This window comes from Betta splendens, chromosome 3 (genome assembly GCF_900634795.4).
Source record: "Betta splendens chromosome 3, fBetSpl5.4, whole genome shotgun sequence".
In the NCBI taxonomy this organism is placed as follows: Eukaryota; Metazoa; Chordata; class Actinopteri; order Anabantiformes; family Osphronemidae; genus Betta; species Betta splendens.
The window spans coordinates 3,613,552-3,629,092 of record NC_040883.2 but is presented as its reverse complement, the minus strand read 5'-3'; the positions used below and the strand labels follow the sequence as shown (position 1 = coordinate 3,629,092).

General features: G+C 48.6%; 1 long non-coding RNA gene across 1 annotated transcript in view; it reads left to right on the top strand.

Annotated features, from left to right (window-relative positions):
• Positions 1-15,161, top strand: part of LOC114852257 (uncharacterized) — a 38,522-nt gene extending 23,361 nt beyond the window's left edge. Inside the window, exons 2-4 of the long non-coding RNA XR_008694261.1 lie at positions 9,260-9,397; positions 10,666-10,867; positions 14,418-15,161. This is a non-coding gene — a long non-coding RNA (uncharacterized LOC114852257). The remainder of the gene's footprint in view (positions 1-9,259; positions 9,398-10,665; positions 10,868-14,417) is intronic.
• Positions 15,162-15,541: the final 380 nt, after the last annotated feature.

Genomic DNA, 15,541 nt, shown 5'->3' with positions numbered 1-15,541 from the left:
GTGGAGGCAGGTCCTGTGAAAAACACTGCAGTGCTGGTGGAATAACGGTTTAAATATAGAGATATGATCTTCTAATGCCGAATAGAACAAACATATAATACTATTACTATGTAGCTACCAAATTTGAATACAGAGTCTTTTAACAATTATTTTGTTTTCGACACGTCATAGTGAACAGTCCAACCAGTAACGTATTTTACACAGCGCAGGACCATGCAATGCTCAATAAAATGTCTTTTTATTGAAAAATGAAAAAACTGGAATTCTGAGCTGTTAAAAAGAAAATGTATATATGATACAGCGTGTATCCATCGTAACTTTCCTGGAAAACTGAGCTGAATAAGTAGCTTCTCAAGAGGACGCTTATAGTAGAACTGTCTGGATTAACTGCACTTGTGGTACAGTGTGTGTGTGTGTGTGTGTGTGTGTGTGTGTGTGTGTGTGTGTGTGTGTGTGTGTGTGTGTGTGTGTGTGTGTGTGTGTGTGTGTGTGTGTGTGTAAGGCAGTGGAAAGTGGTCAGGGCCAAATTGCTTTATCATTTGAGGATGAATTGAATAAAGTCATATCGGGCTTTTTGGAATGTTACCACAGGGTTCAGGAAAATTGGTTAGTGGAGCATCTTGCTGAAATTTCCAAGATCCTGTTACACACTCACATGCACTCAGTCAAGGCTGTTGTGGAAAAACACCTTATGGGACTTGGAAAACGAGAAGTGCAATACATCCACGGCCGTGGCGCTTTTTACACGGTCCTGTGGAAACACAGACTCATCATCTGCTCCAATGAGAGAAGCATCCGTCCAATACTGGTTTATAAATGTCTAATTAAAAACTCCTTCTGGTTGTGTGACGAGCACATGGAGCGTGTTTTTGTTTGTGTTCTCTAGCGAGACCTTTTTATCACGATGCAGCCAAGTAGCTTTTGTATGTAATTACAATAACGGCTCCGATGTTTAGGTTAAAATAAGGGACTACTTGTGTTTATCTATGTTTAAATATTGTGCGTGCGTGCGTGCGTGCGTGCGTGCGTGCGTGCGTGCGTGCACATCTTTGCAAGGTGGAGCAATTTGATAAATGGCGCTAAAGTAGAATAGACTGGTGTTCAGATGGCTTTAGCCTTGTAAAGATGTGACAAATGACGGAGCACAAAGTATTGATTCCAATCTCTCTCTGGTGCTGTGTTTCACAGTGAAGGCTGCATTTGCAGACACACACACACACACACACACACACACAAACACACGAAAACACGCTATATACATATATATGCTCACAATCGCAAGCAGAAACACGAGGACAGTGCAATTAATGCGTTCATGATGTGAAACGCGTAAGTGTGCGTGTGGATTGTTGTGAGTGCAGTGTGTAAGAACGTCATTTGAAGTCATTTGTGTGCACGACAAAAGATTGCAGCTTGTACATATGTGTGCGGCAGTGACATGTGTAATGCACTGTACATGGATGCTTTGTGGCCATGTGATTGTTCTCTTTGTATGTGTGCGCGTGTGCAGCCGCCCGTGTGTGTGCTTCCATTGTTCGCCGTTAGTGTTCAGATGCCAGCAGGAGTCCCTGGTCACACACATTAAGGTCTCATCTCACTGTGTTTTAAACCAGCTGTGTTTCTCCACGCTGTCAAGAACATTCAGTAGCTCAGATGATGTAGTGTGTGTGTGTGTGTGTGTGTGTGTGTGTGTGTGTGTGTGTGTGTGTGTGTGTGTGTGTGTGTGTGTGTGTGTGTGTGTGTGTGTGTGTGTGTGTGTGTGTGTGTGTGTGTGTGTCAGGCTGTTTGTTAGGGTGCCTGAGCGTGTGTGCCACGTTAGCGTGATCACACAAGGGGCCAAAGGTCAAACACGGCTAAGCAGAAGGGGGGAGTGGAACTGATCAGATGAGGAGGAACAGAGCAGGAGGTAATGCAGCGAGGGAGACTACACACACACACACACACACACACACCATGACCACATAGATGGATGGATAGATGCCCTTGTTGTGGGGAGTGTGGGGTTTCCTTGGTACATGAAGGTACACATTAATTATTCAATCAGCAGCGTCTTGTGGTTGGTTCAAAAACAACCTCTCCGACCCAGAAAACCGAGGCGTCGTCTGTCCCAAAAGTCAAGTTCAGCCAAGTCATAAAGGGCCAGAAGTCTCTTCAGAGCAGGTCTATGACTGCGACAGCTCAGAACCAAACCTGCACAGATCATCTGTTGGAACGTGGCAGTCCAATCAGGGTGAGCTCCAGAACCAGTCAGGAACAATGGGACCAACTGACCAAATTCAACGGCGACTTGAAGCTGTAATTGTGAGAGATTTCTACAAAGTCCTCAACTCAGACTGTTTGCTTTTTCCAAATATAGGTTGTTGGACTCTACAGTAACATGTACATATGTATACAGCATTCAAGTATTGCTATTAGGAAGTGAAGGGAGAGCGCATTAAGCAAGAGGTCAGCGCGGAGGTCAAAGGCATTCAGAGGGACGACCACCACCCTCCCTTTCTTCCTCACCACCTCCCATCACCCCTGCTCACTCCCAATCAAGCCCCACACTCACCTCTCTCCTTTTAGTGTGTGTGTGTGCGTGTGTGCGTGCGTGCATCCAGCCATGTTGAATCGCAGCTCATCTCCTTGATGCCGCCGCTCCTGAAACTGCTGCAGGGGGACACATTACTTCTGACCTTTGACCTGGGGAGAATTGACTCTTCACCAGGCCTGTGGGGTCGCTCACCCTTGACCTTGAGGTCGCTCAGTCAAAGTCAGCCAATTGCAGCCCTCTGCGGCTCGCTCGCCGAGCCTCGCATGGAAAGTGGAGAGGTTGGGCTTGTGGCGATGGGGGAGCTGACCATGAAAACACACCACCCTGCTGTGATGGAGCATATGCTGTAGCATCTGCCTGTTATGGCAGATCTGTGGGGTTTCTGTCACAGCAGCCTGCGTTGGCAAGCCTGTGTGTGTGTGTGTGTGTGTGTGTGTGTGTGTGTGTGTGTGTGTGTGTGTGTGTGTGTGTGTGTGTGTGTGTGTGTGTGTGTGTGTGTGTGTGTGTGTGTGAGAATCACAATCAGTGTGCAGAGAAGTGTGAGCTGTAAACTGTAACTAGAATAAACCGGTGAGACAAACCAGAGGCCCCTATACATTCACTACACCCAGAAACATACATTCAGGTTAGAATACATATTCCTGCCCCATGGCTTCCTGCTGGTCCTGGTGAATGGAGTTTACTGGAAACTGATGGAGAATCCTTACGGTCATGACCGTTGTTGTAATCTAATGACTGCTCACTGAGTGCAGAGAGGAAGAGGAGGAGGAGGAGGAGGCCTAGGGAGGAGTGGACATGAGGCAACGAATGAGGGGGATGGTCAGAAGGATGGGTGATGGGGTTAGGAGGGGAGGGAGGGGGGGGGGGGGGGTGATCTTCTGTCCTCAAGAATGGCCGGCTGGTGTTGACCTCTATTTGATCAAATCAGATAACCAGGCAGAGACAGTGAAAGGCATTGTCCTGTCGTGTGCCACGGGACGGACAAACGCAGGTTCATTCATCCTGGACTGGATCTGCGGGATGTTTTTATCAATTATCCACCAGAGAGAGTTCTTAATTGAGATTAACCTTATTGTCTCTGTTGGCGGCTCGTAGGAGACCGCTCGGCCGGTGGCTCCACTTCACAGTGGATTGATGTTAGGTGAGCCGGGGGCGCTTTATGTTCACAAAAGCCTTCGCGAAAAATACTGCTCGAGACCCTGTGTGTGTTGTGTGGTCCAATAGTTCCCCTCTGCTTGTTTTTATAATAGGTGTGTGTGCTGCACGTGTGCGTGGCCACGCCGCTGACCTCTAAGGATTTATGGGACACAAGTGTGAGAGCTTTGTCACAGAGATATATCTACAGGACCTACTGTGTTAATGCAGTGTGTGTTTGTGTATGTGTATTTGTCTCACTTTGTCGCGCTTGCTGTGTGTGTGTGTGTGTGTGTGTGTGTGTGTGTGTGTGTGTGTGTGTGTGTGTGTGTGTGTGTGTGTGTGTGTGTGTGTGTGTGTGTGTGTGTGTGTGTGTCTGTGTGTGTCTGTGTGTGTCTGTGTGTGACAGGGACTAATTCCATTAGTGGTCTAGTGCTACGGGAGATGAGCAAGGATTGACGGAGCTGCACTCGTAATGAATTGGCTCTGGCAGCATCACTCAGCCTATAAGTTTCCCCTCTCTCTCCTCCTTCCTGCCCCGCTTCGCTCGCCCTCTCTCTCAGCAACACTTTCATCCCGCTGCCTTTCAATAAACACACTCTCATTAGGGCCCTGCTTGCTAATCACTACTATTCATTACAGCCGTGTTCGCTTAACTAGGTGGTTTCATTACAACTGCTGCGCCTGCAAAATTCCAGGCCACCTGCGTCTGCCAATTTCCTTCCTCTATTACTTCCAGTACACAGTCACATAATGACTAATTGTCCTGGAGTCTCCTCATCAAGTTTTAAGTAAAGGAATTCTTTGCTTTAAGCACATGATAAATAAGACGTTCAACATTTAACATGATAAAGGAAACCAAGGGGTGGGGGGGGCGTCTGGACAGGAGAACGAGGGGTCTTCTGAGCAGTCACTGAGGATCAGCTCAGTCTGCAGGTAGAGTGGAGTGACTGCGAGCGTCTCCTAATCACAAGGTCACAATGAATGTCATGCAACTTATTCCTGCAGGGTTGATGAAGCATCTGAAGAGTTGGGTAGTTACTGTAGTGCAGCGGCTCCTGGAGAGTTCAGCTCTTTGCTTTTGGGAGGATTGAATGCAGAGCCCGGTTCGTCTGCGCGCTCTCTCTGCTCCGGCCCTCGACTCTCTCCCGCCGCCGCCCGTTCTTCTCATCTTGTCATTTGCTCTTTTATAAGGACATCGATTCTGTAGGTCAGGTCCGCTGACCAGTCCCCCCCCCCCCCCCCCCCCCCCCCCAGAGACCCTTTCATGTTCCCAGCAGCACCCTGACACCTGCCCTGGACTCCAGCAGTGGGCCTCCATGAGCCATACATCACAGACACGCACAGAAACACACATGGATGCAAACGGAAAAGTCACACTCTCGTGTTCAGACATGTCCGTGTCTCCAGACACGCATCCCAGCATGTCGACGTTACACAATTATCGACACTTTGTGGGGATTCAGGGACTCATTGAGTGTAGAGTGTTTGCACACACTCAAAGCAGTTGTCCTCACACCTGCGCCAAACCTTTCTACCGTTCTTGCATCAGCGTAGACTGGTTTCCAGATCCAACCAGTTTGTGCTGGGATGGAAACCATTAGCGTCTTGTTGAGTTTTTGATCAGTCAAACGTGGTGCAGAGAGCTCCAGATTTCTCAGATTTCTAATGTGCTCTGTTCTTTGTTCTATTCCGAACTTGATGCTGTCGTCTCACTCCTGCATAGAAATGCATCGCATTACATATTGAGGGATGTGAGAAATGTTATGTAGAAGTAATGCAGTTATTACATTTCTGCAGGCTGTAATGTAAGAAATGTGTTAATTCCTATGAAGGCCACTACCATACGTCCTGTGGAATGAAGACAAATACCAGTAATAGTCCGAGTGAGAGCAGTGGGAGGGAGGCTCCACCTGGATATTGTCTCGTTGCGTGCTAATTGTGTCTTTAACTACAGTTTATGGTGATGGAGCAGGTGTGGCGCAGAGAGTCTTCATGCTGATGGTCTTCCAGCGGGTCCATATATGAAGTACCTTGTTAAGAGAAGGTGGTCGATAGAGTCGACGGTGTTTGTGTGTCCTCATTAGCTGCAGGATGTCCCTCAGCAGGAGAGGGGAGGTAAGGAGGCCCTCATCGATGATGAACGTGTGTGTGTGTGTGTGTGTGTGTGTGTGTGTGTGTGTGTGTGTGTGTGTGTGTGTGTGTGTGTGTGTGTGAGAACCATCACATTGATCGATCCCGCTCATAATCTCCCATGACCCCCTAGGCAGCATGAATTACACCAGTGGGCAGTGTGTGCGTGTATGTTTGTGAGGCTGAGAGAGTTGGGGGCGGGAGCCTCTATAATTACAGCGGATGGAGATAGCATCTAAGGGACCTGCACACTGGAAAGGCTGAGCGGGAGCAAGTGGATTAACTCCAGAGAAAGGCGAGGTGTGGAGAAGGCCGAGCGGCGAAGGAGTGAGTTCCGCCGCACGCTCAACTCTGCCCTGCACCTCCACCTGCTCTCAACAGGATGGAGCCAGTTTCACACAACGTCCTTTGGCTTTCCGTCGTATCCAACAGAACGTCTGACACATAATGTGGACCATGTAAATGTGTAAATATGATTAAGGGTCATCTGCATAAACCTTTCGGTTGCGTACAGTTTAGTGATTTAGAGAAGTTTTGATTTGGAAAAGTATAAAATGTACCAGACCTGCTGTTCTTTCGGGACCATCGTTAATTATGTCACATCGTTCCACTTTAATGAAGTTTGCATGTTCCTCCCTTGCCTCACAGAATGAGTCGAGCTCAAACACATTGATCTTAGATTACTATTAAAGCGACAAGAGCCTCATCATTGTCATTGTTATTCCCTCCCTTTTCATTTTTCGGGGGGGGTCGAAGTCCACTCGTGTGAAGGTTGTCACACGAGTGGACTCATACATCAAACCCCATGACCTCAGCTTCAAGACAGGACGGGGTGTTTTCGTTCCCGGGCCCATGTATTATTCACCTAATCTGACTTGTTTTGTACATTTATTTCGCAGTTTTTTTGTGCAATTGGCAAAATGCTAATGACACTTTGTGAAGCAGGAACCTGCGGGTGCACTAAGGGATATCCTCGGGTATAGGATTACAGCGGCTGAAGATTATTATTGATTTGCTCATGAGGCTGTCAGTCTGTGCTCAGCTCGCAGGAGCAGGGTGACTGACAGGGACAGGGATGGGTGGCCTGCAGCCAAAGGGGGGGGGGGGGGGGGGGGGGGCACTCGGCAGGAAGGGCTGAAAAGATGGAGCAAGGCTGAGACCAGGAGAACGCAGGAATGGGAGTAATTGATTATTGTTTCAGCAGTGGAGACGGAGAGAGAGCATGAGAGGGAGACACAAACAGAAGAAATGAGAGGGAGAGAGGGAGCGAGGTTGATGAATGGGAGGTGGAAGAGGACTGAGTGAGTGCTGAGAGTGGGGCCGTGATGGTGAGTCTTTCCCATCTGTGCTCAGGAACAACCACCTCCACAACCGTGTACTGGGAGGATCCAGCAGCTCTGGGACGTCTGTACTGTTATAGGAGCCACTGTAGAAACTGCAGGTCATGTGACACCCGGTCAATACAAACATTTAACCAAACGGCAGCTGGCGATGATGATGATGATGATGATGATGATGATGATGAGAAATGATGCTTTTTCTAGTCAGTGAAAGAATGCGAGCGTATGCAGGAAACCTGTTTCCAAACAGAGGTTGTCAAATGAAAAGCGGTCTGAACCAGAACATTGGCCTCTGGACGTTTCAGTGGGAGACGTCTCGTCCAGACAACTTTTAAGGTACGACTGTCGGAGCCAGACAGTCGTAGTTCATCCATCCGACAAAACCGATGCCCTAATTCGATTTCCGTGCACTAGAGTGTTCTCAGAGAGAAGAGCGCACACGTACTGTAGCTGTGGCTCCTTCATTAGACATAGTTGTGTATGTTGAGCAAGCAGCGTGCGTCTTAGTTTCAGACAGTCGGACTCAGTCGCTGCTCAGGTTGATGGAGATGACACCCGGTCCTCGTCTGCAGAGTCCCTGTGTGTAAATCTGGTTTGTGCGATGCCTCCAGTTTCTCGTGAAGACCCCCTCACACAAAGGCACTTTAATCAAGCAGCTTGTACTGATGGGCAACAATACGCACACGCACACACACACACACACACACACGCAAACACACACACACACACACACACGCACGCACGCACACACACACACACACACGCACGCACGCACGCACGCACGCACACACACACACACACACACACACACACGCACACACACACACACACACACAGCCCTCAGAGTGCAGACGCAGGCAGAAACAGTCACTCTGATATTATTAGACATTGCACTTTAGAAAGCCAGATGAATTATGTTTTTATTTGAGAACCATAAAACAATAAAGTGTGATTGCAGCGCCCGCTGCTGCAGGACGGACAAGACAGAGGCCAATAAATGACAGCGTTGATTTCTGCTCACACATTACTCTTTGCCATCAGGTCTTATACACATCCGTCTGTCGAGACGCCGCGAGAAGAGCTTATGATAAAAAATACAGAGCCAACGCTCCAAATAACCAAATCACAATTACAACGGTATTTATGCCTGTAAGAAGGAAGCAGAATATCTGAAGTGATGCACAGACGTTTGCGTAGCTAAAGGCGCTAACCACTCCCCCCACAGCGACCTCTGGTTTGGAAATGTTATTCCACACATTTTACTGTCATGTACTCATTATTTCTTCTTCAGAGGCATCACTACCACAGGCCTTTGCTTCTTATTGGCCGCCTTTCACCACTTCGCCCTCGAGGCCTGACTGATGCTATAGCTTCTTCCATCTGGCCAGAATAAGGCTGGAGGTTTCTCTCTCTACAGATAAACTCTGCACAAAGACTGCAGCTCTCAGTCCACAAGGTTCCGATGAAGATGGAGGCCATGGGCTCCTGAACGATCTGTATAACATGCTCCGGGTGCATTCCGTAGCCATCCCATAATTCCCTGCTCAGTGCTCATGGTTTAGTCTGTTCTTTACTGCCTTTACACTGGGAACAGAGTGAGCAGAGACCGAGTAGGAGCCTATGTTTGTTACATGCGAAGTCAGCGAGCACATACATACGATTCTGCCCAGGTTTTTCCTTCGCTCCTTCACGCCGCACATTATTTAAGGGCAGCTGGCAGCTTTCTGCGACACCTCAAGGTGTCTGTGTCACCAGCGAACACGCATGCGCGCACACACACACACACACACTCACACACACACAAACATCACTACCCCTGACACACAACCGACAGCGTGTCCCTGTCCCCTTGTCACACAACCCCTGGCCTGTCGCTTCACCAGCACCTCCCTGTGTGTGTGTGTGTGTGTGTGTGTGTGTGTGTGTGTGTGTGTGTGTGTGTGTGTGTGTGTGTGTGTGTGTGTGTGTGTGTGTGTGTGTGTGTGTGTGTGTGTGTGTGTCTGTGTCTGTGTCTGTGTCTGTGTGTGTCTGTGTGTGTCTGTGTGTGTGTCTGTGCGCACGCTCCCTCTGAAATATGGCTGTGTCTGCCTGGTCTGTATATCTTGACTCGTCCCTTCAGGAGAAAACCTTGGTTGCTGCTGATGAAAGGAGCGCCGCCACAAATAGCCCTCACACCGCTGCTCCGACAAGTCAACACCAGATGAAAAACACCGGCGTCTGTGGACCGTGTTCATTCCCTGCTGATCAGTTACTGATGGTAGGACATATCACTCCATACATAATCTGTTGTCATAAAAGAAGCCAATATATTTTTAATATTGGTGATTTTGATAATAATAATAATAATAATAATAATAATAATAATAATAATAATAATAATAATAATAATAATAATAATTGAATAGCAGACATGTTGCAACAAGCCTAGGCTTTTCCCTCAAGTTCACTTCCACCACCAAGTTCAAGATACACGTTCTCTTTCTGAACGAGGAACCAAACAGCATCTAAGCTAAATACCATAACACCAACAAGGAGTGATGAGTGAAGCTGTATATTGTGATAAGACCAAATATGTATTGGATTAAGTGTCCCTGTGACTCGTGGCTCGTGACTTCTTAGAGGAACAGAAAGTTGACAGCAACTTTTCCTTTTCAGTATCTCGTCATCGTCTTCAAACCTCCAGCATGGAATTGACTTTCTCTTCACTTCACATATGCGCCGTGCTCTCATTAGTGCCTCGTAGCCGGCTGGAGCTTTGTGGAGAGCACTCGACAGGTCACCGAGTGTTAACGTCTAATGAAAGCGTCGCAAAGTAATCTGCGAGGTGTCACACGGGCTCTGCTTTAGCCCAGTAATGACTGGAGGATGATTGTGTAGGATTATGTAGAAAATGGACCCACTCAGGTAAAGTCCCCTCCAATCTCTTATTTTGTGCGTGGAGTGGCCAACAACCTTGTTGCTTGATGGAATCAATTATCAGTTTCCTGAGTCTCAGCAGTGGCGGCAAAAGACTGAAAGACCTGAACCTGTGAAGGCTGCAAACAAACGGAATCAGGGAACGATGAATTATTCCATTTGGAAGAGGAGAGTGACAGACCACTACAAGGGATGGGTTTAATGAAATGCAGCAACACACACACACACACACACACACACACACACACACACTCCGGCTACGGCTGTCAAGATATCGAACCAGAGAGGCCTCGGATATCTCTCATTGCTGTTTCAGAAATAGGATGCACCAATCGGCCTCAGGCAATTCTCTAGGTGTGTTTGTGCATCTGTTTGTGTGCGAGCGTCTGACTGCTCGTGTGTGCGTCTGGTCACATGCACCTGTATTCATCAGCTGCCAGACATCCCACCAGTCCTAGAATCCATCCTTTAAAACGGCGCGTCTGTCTGTCTGTCTGTCTGTCTGTCTGTCTGTCTGTCTGTCTGTCTGTCTGTCTGTCTGTCTGTCTGTCTGTCTGTCTGTCTCAAACCAGCCCTTTTCAGCTAATTCCCCTTGTTTTTACATCCTAGCAGTGCTAGAGGGAGCCCTCCTCCATTTCACCCACACACACGAAGGCCCTCAGTCCTTTAGCAGCAGCGAGGTCCCGGGGGATCAGAGGGGGACTTGCCAGGACCTTAGCTGTGCTCCACGAAGGGGTGGGACGAAACCCAGGATGCTGAATCCAATCTGACCCTGTCACTCACTCAGACAGGCTGAGACGCTGAAAAGAAGGTAGGACAATGAACGAGCAGCGCTAAGAGAGGAAAAACACGGCAAACGCAAGACAGAGGGGAGTCAGACAAAGATGGCGTGAAACACACAGGTCCTACAGGGGGTGAGCTCATCCATCAATACAGTCAAATGAAAGGAAGGGAAAAGATTCAGGCCAGGAATTATTTTGGGTCGGCACAAAAAAACCCCTCACCACTTTGCAGATTGGGTGTTTAGTGTAAAAAACCCAAGGTCTAAAGCGCGGCTGCAGTCTGGGCGCTGAAAAGCCATTCTCTGAATTCTGTTCTTTAAATGGGGAGAAATATTGATCTGGCTCAGCTGGCCCTGTAGTGCTGTGTGTGTGTGTGTGTGTGTGTGTGTGTGTGTGTGTGTGTGTGTGTGTGTGTGTGTGTGTGTGTGTGTGTGTGTGTGTGTGTGTGTGTGTGTGTGTGTGTGTGTGTGTGTGTGTGAGGCTTTGTCTTTTAGGACCCACTGGGGGTGGCAATGGGCTGTTACCATGGAGACAACCTCACCCCCACACACACACTCATATACACGGTACGTTGTACACACACACACACACACATACACACACACACGCACTGTCCCAACTACGGCTTCAGGGCTGCACACACGTTTTAGAGCCTCTGGTAAAAAAAAAAAAAAGATGTAGACATTTCTGAAGGCGTTTTCAGATGTGTCACACTCCTGGATCAAGGAGAAAAAGTACACACACACACACACACACACACACCTGTTATGAGGTCCAAGAAAACAGACAATCATGGTGGAAAAAAAAACCTGCAAGACACTAATGTGCGACACAGACTCATCGCTCATCATTTCCTTTCAATTTAGCCTCTTTGTCTCGTCCACCCTCCATCCACTCCTCCGCACGCTCGCGCCGTTTTGTGTCCGTAACCTCCTGTACATGTGATGCACCTTCATCCGCCCACCTGCACTCGGACGCACACGCCGCGTCCTTCGGCGCCAGGTGTTTCAAATGCAAACTAGCACGAGCAAAACGCGACTAAATGAGACATGAGAGGATGTGAGTGGTTTACTGCCAGGTAACTGATACAAATACCCCTCATTACAACGGTGACAGGAGCTTCTTCTCCTCTGGCCAAATGGCATCATTAGAGACACACACACACACACACACACACACACACACACACACACACACAGACGTTTGCAGAATGATATAAACACACAAACAAACAGCTGATTGCGATGCAGGTATAAAAATGCAGATATGACAAATATCAACCGTGGAGCAGACACAAACTTACACAAAAGCTGATAAACAAGCGAGTGCAAACTTTTAAAAATGAATCTTTTTCTTCTTCTTCTGCTAAATGATGACGACGATAATAGATCATGGAGGATTTCATAGGGTCGTTATAAGGCAGGAAGTCGCAGTGCTAGCCGACACGGGCCGATCAATACGCCCAGGGTCAATTACAATATTTAGGGTCACATGACTACAGCACCGAAATAAATCAGGATGTGAAATATTGTTGGGGCGGATGGCGGAATGGGCCTGCGGGTGAAAGCAGGGGGGAGGAGGGGGGAGAAAAGGGAGGAGGAGACAGAGACAGGGTGTGAACGGAACGTCATCCCGCTGTTCCATGCAGGACCTGGCTTTGGAAAAGGAAGCTCATGAGCAAGGCACCATGTTACAGCCATTAATAAGGGAGCTGTGTAATGAAACGTTACGTAACCCTTTATTCAAACACACAGCCTTGAATTAGAAGTTGAATATTTTTTAGAGGCTGTTTTCAATACATGAAATTAAACCGTAATGTAGAATGAGCGTCTCAGCATCTTAGATTCGACCCTGTCCCGTTTATTCATGTCGTCGCTGCTTTGAGTAACGGCGCCGGCGTCCGAACGCACAGCGGAGGAGGAGACGGATGAGCGGCGAACGGGAGCAATCGTATTTCCGCTCCATAATGAAGCTTTTAAACTTTGAGTTGATGCTACCGCCTGTGCAGCAGCCGGAGGAGGAGGCGAGTGATGGATGGACCTGTGGATTCATCCTTCAAGGCAAACGCAAAGGAAGTTGCCGTTGGCGTCGGAACTGTTAAGAGACTGTTCACAGACTCTGAGCCGCTCGTTTGCCTCGTGCTCGATTCAGCGCTCAGTTCAGATTCTACCCGTTCCCCTTTGATGTGAAACACAGAAAACGCATGAGCTTCTAATAGACTCTGCCGAGTCGGTGTTTGTGCACGTGTTCGTGTGTGTGCGCGTTTGTGTTTGCGTAATTAATTGGGCATTTCTGGCTCTATTCAGGAGACGGCGACCTCTGACCCCTGTAACAAGCGGGAGCTCCGCCCTCTGTGGCCCAGAGTCGCTCAATCTCGCACCGTGTTAAAGGAAATTAGTCACACACTTAACCACGCGCACGCCGCGCATTGTTAAGTGACTCCTAAAGTGTGTCAGAGAGGTTTCATGGTTGCCTCAAACAGCTCTGCCTCGTTCAGGTTCAGCACTCAGACCCTTCTAGACCTTGGAGCTGAGCTACTCCACCTTTGCCTGTGACCCTTAAAACAAGGAGGAAACCTCTCCACCCACACACACACACACACACACACACACACACACACACACACACACACACACACACACTCACTGCACGGTCAATAGAATCAGACACTCCTCTGTATCTGGAGCTTTTCAAATTAATTGCAGGTGCCGAAGCCAAATGTCGCTTCAGTGTTTTGTCAGAGTGGAGTCCATGCGACGCCTGAACAAAGAGTCCGAGTGAAATCCTTCCTTTCAAAAAGTTTATTAAAAATAGAAAAAAGCTAAATACGGCGTGGTTTCAGACAATCGGCACATTCCTCTGTGAAGTTCCAGGGCAAAGTCATCCAAGTCGTTCTCAGAGATAAAGGGAAAAATGTTTTTCAGGCATTTTTACAGTCCAAACATTAAAAGGTTTTTAACCAAAATCTGAACCTCTGCTTTTAAACCCACAAACAACCCTCTGCATCTCACTAATTACTACAAATAGTATTCTTTGATAATATATGTAACATGCTTTGATAAATCTGATCCTGGGCCGTCTGTGTCTGGGTGGGAGCAGAAGGCTTACACATCTGCACGTGTGCTCCAAGGTGTGATATGAAGGTGTAAATTTCTGATAGCAACGCGCTAATGATGCTGCTGATTGAACGTGTCTGCCGATTATTGATTTCCCCACAGAGAAGTTGCTAAAAGTCTCGCAGCTAATCCTGGCGGGCCGAGGACGCTGTAGATAATGACGTGTAATGAGCTAATGACTTGTTGAAATATTTAGTAGCGCCTCAATAAGGCTGCACTATTAGAGGTGGGAGAGGTCATTAGAGGACTGTCTGAGGGACGGCCCTTCGATTAGTAACACCCAGAGCTGACTCACACACACACACACACACACACACACACACACACACAAAGGCAGGTACATGCAAGGATAAAAGCATACACACCTAAACAGACGCACACAGTCGCAGACAAAAACGCATGGCTGCCAGTATTGGAGTTGGACCATTGATCGGTCAGCTTTTAAGAGAGTGACCTTTTGCAGGGGGCTCCACTGGCCTTGATAAATCTGATCTGGGGCCATCTGTGTCTGGGTGGGAGCAGAATCTCCAGGATGGGACCCTGGAGAGGAGGCGAGAGGAGGCGAAAGTGGAAACGGAGGGAAAAACACTGGACAGGACGCGAACATACGGAGCCAAATAATAAAGGTCAACGGGGGAAGAAACCTGAAGAGACGGGCGGCGAAACGAGGCATAAACACGGAGCGCGAGTAAAGGAAGGAGTCATGCAGATGTTTAACGAGCAGCGGGAGAGTGGTCGTTAAGCGTCCAGTCACATCGCAGCTTCTACACTGGAACTAGGCCGTCAGTGCAACAGCTTAACTGCACAATGACTGTTGACAACGGCTTCAACCATCTCCGGCATTTAGGCGTTTGAGCGTCTGCGTCGCCACTAATGCTGAAATCGCAGCCGTCCGTTTCTAAACACGGGGAGCGACGTGCGGCGTGAACGCACGCAACTTAATCACACGCTGTGGTCGGTGGTTTTTGGACGAAAACGGGCGAAGGTGGAATTGATTTAGCGAGAGTTCGAAATGTTTAGCTGTTAATGTACTGAGTGAATGAGTGTGACTTCATTAGACGAAGCAGACGCGTGTGTGAAAAAGTGGGTCCGGACTGAGCAACAAATAAACAAAGTAGCCGACTTTGGGGCGCTTTTCCGTCTGATCTGCTGTTTTTCATCTGTACGTCGCTTCTTTTGTGTCACATCAGAGTCTCGCGTTCTGTGAATAAGACGCACACGCGCTTCACAGACGCACACGCGCTCACAGACGCACACGCGCTCACAGACGCACACGTGCTTCACAGACGCACACGCGCTTTACAGACGCACACGCGCTTCACACACGCGCTCACAGACGCACACGCGCTCACAGACGCACACGGGCTTCACAGACGCACACGCGCTTCACAGACGCACACGCGCTTCACAGACGCACACGCGCTCACAGACGCACACGCGCTTCACAGACGCACACGCGCTTCACAGACGCACACGCGCTTCACAGACGCACACGCGCTCACAGACGCACACGCGCTTCACAGACGCACACGCGCTTCACAGACGCACACGCGCTTCACACACGCGCTCACAGACGCACACGCGCTC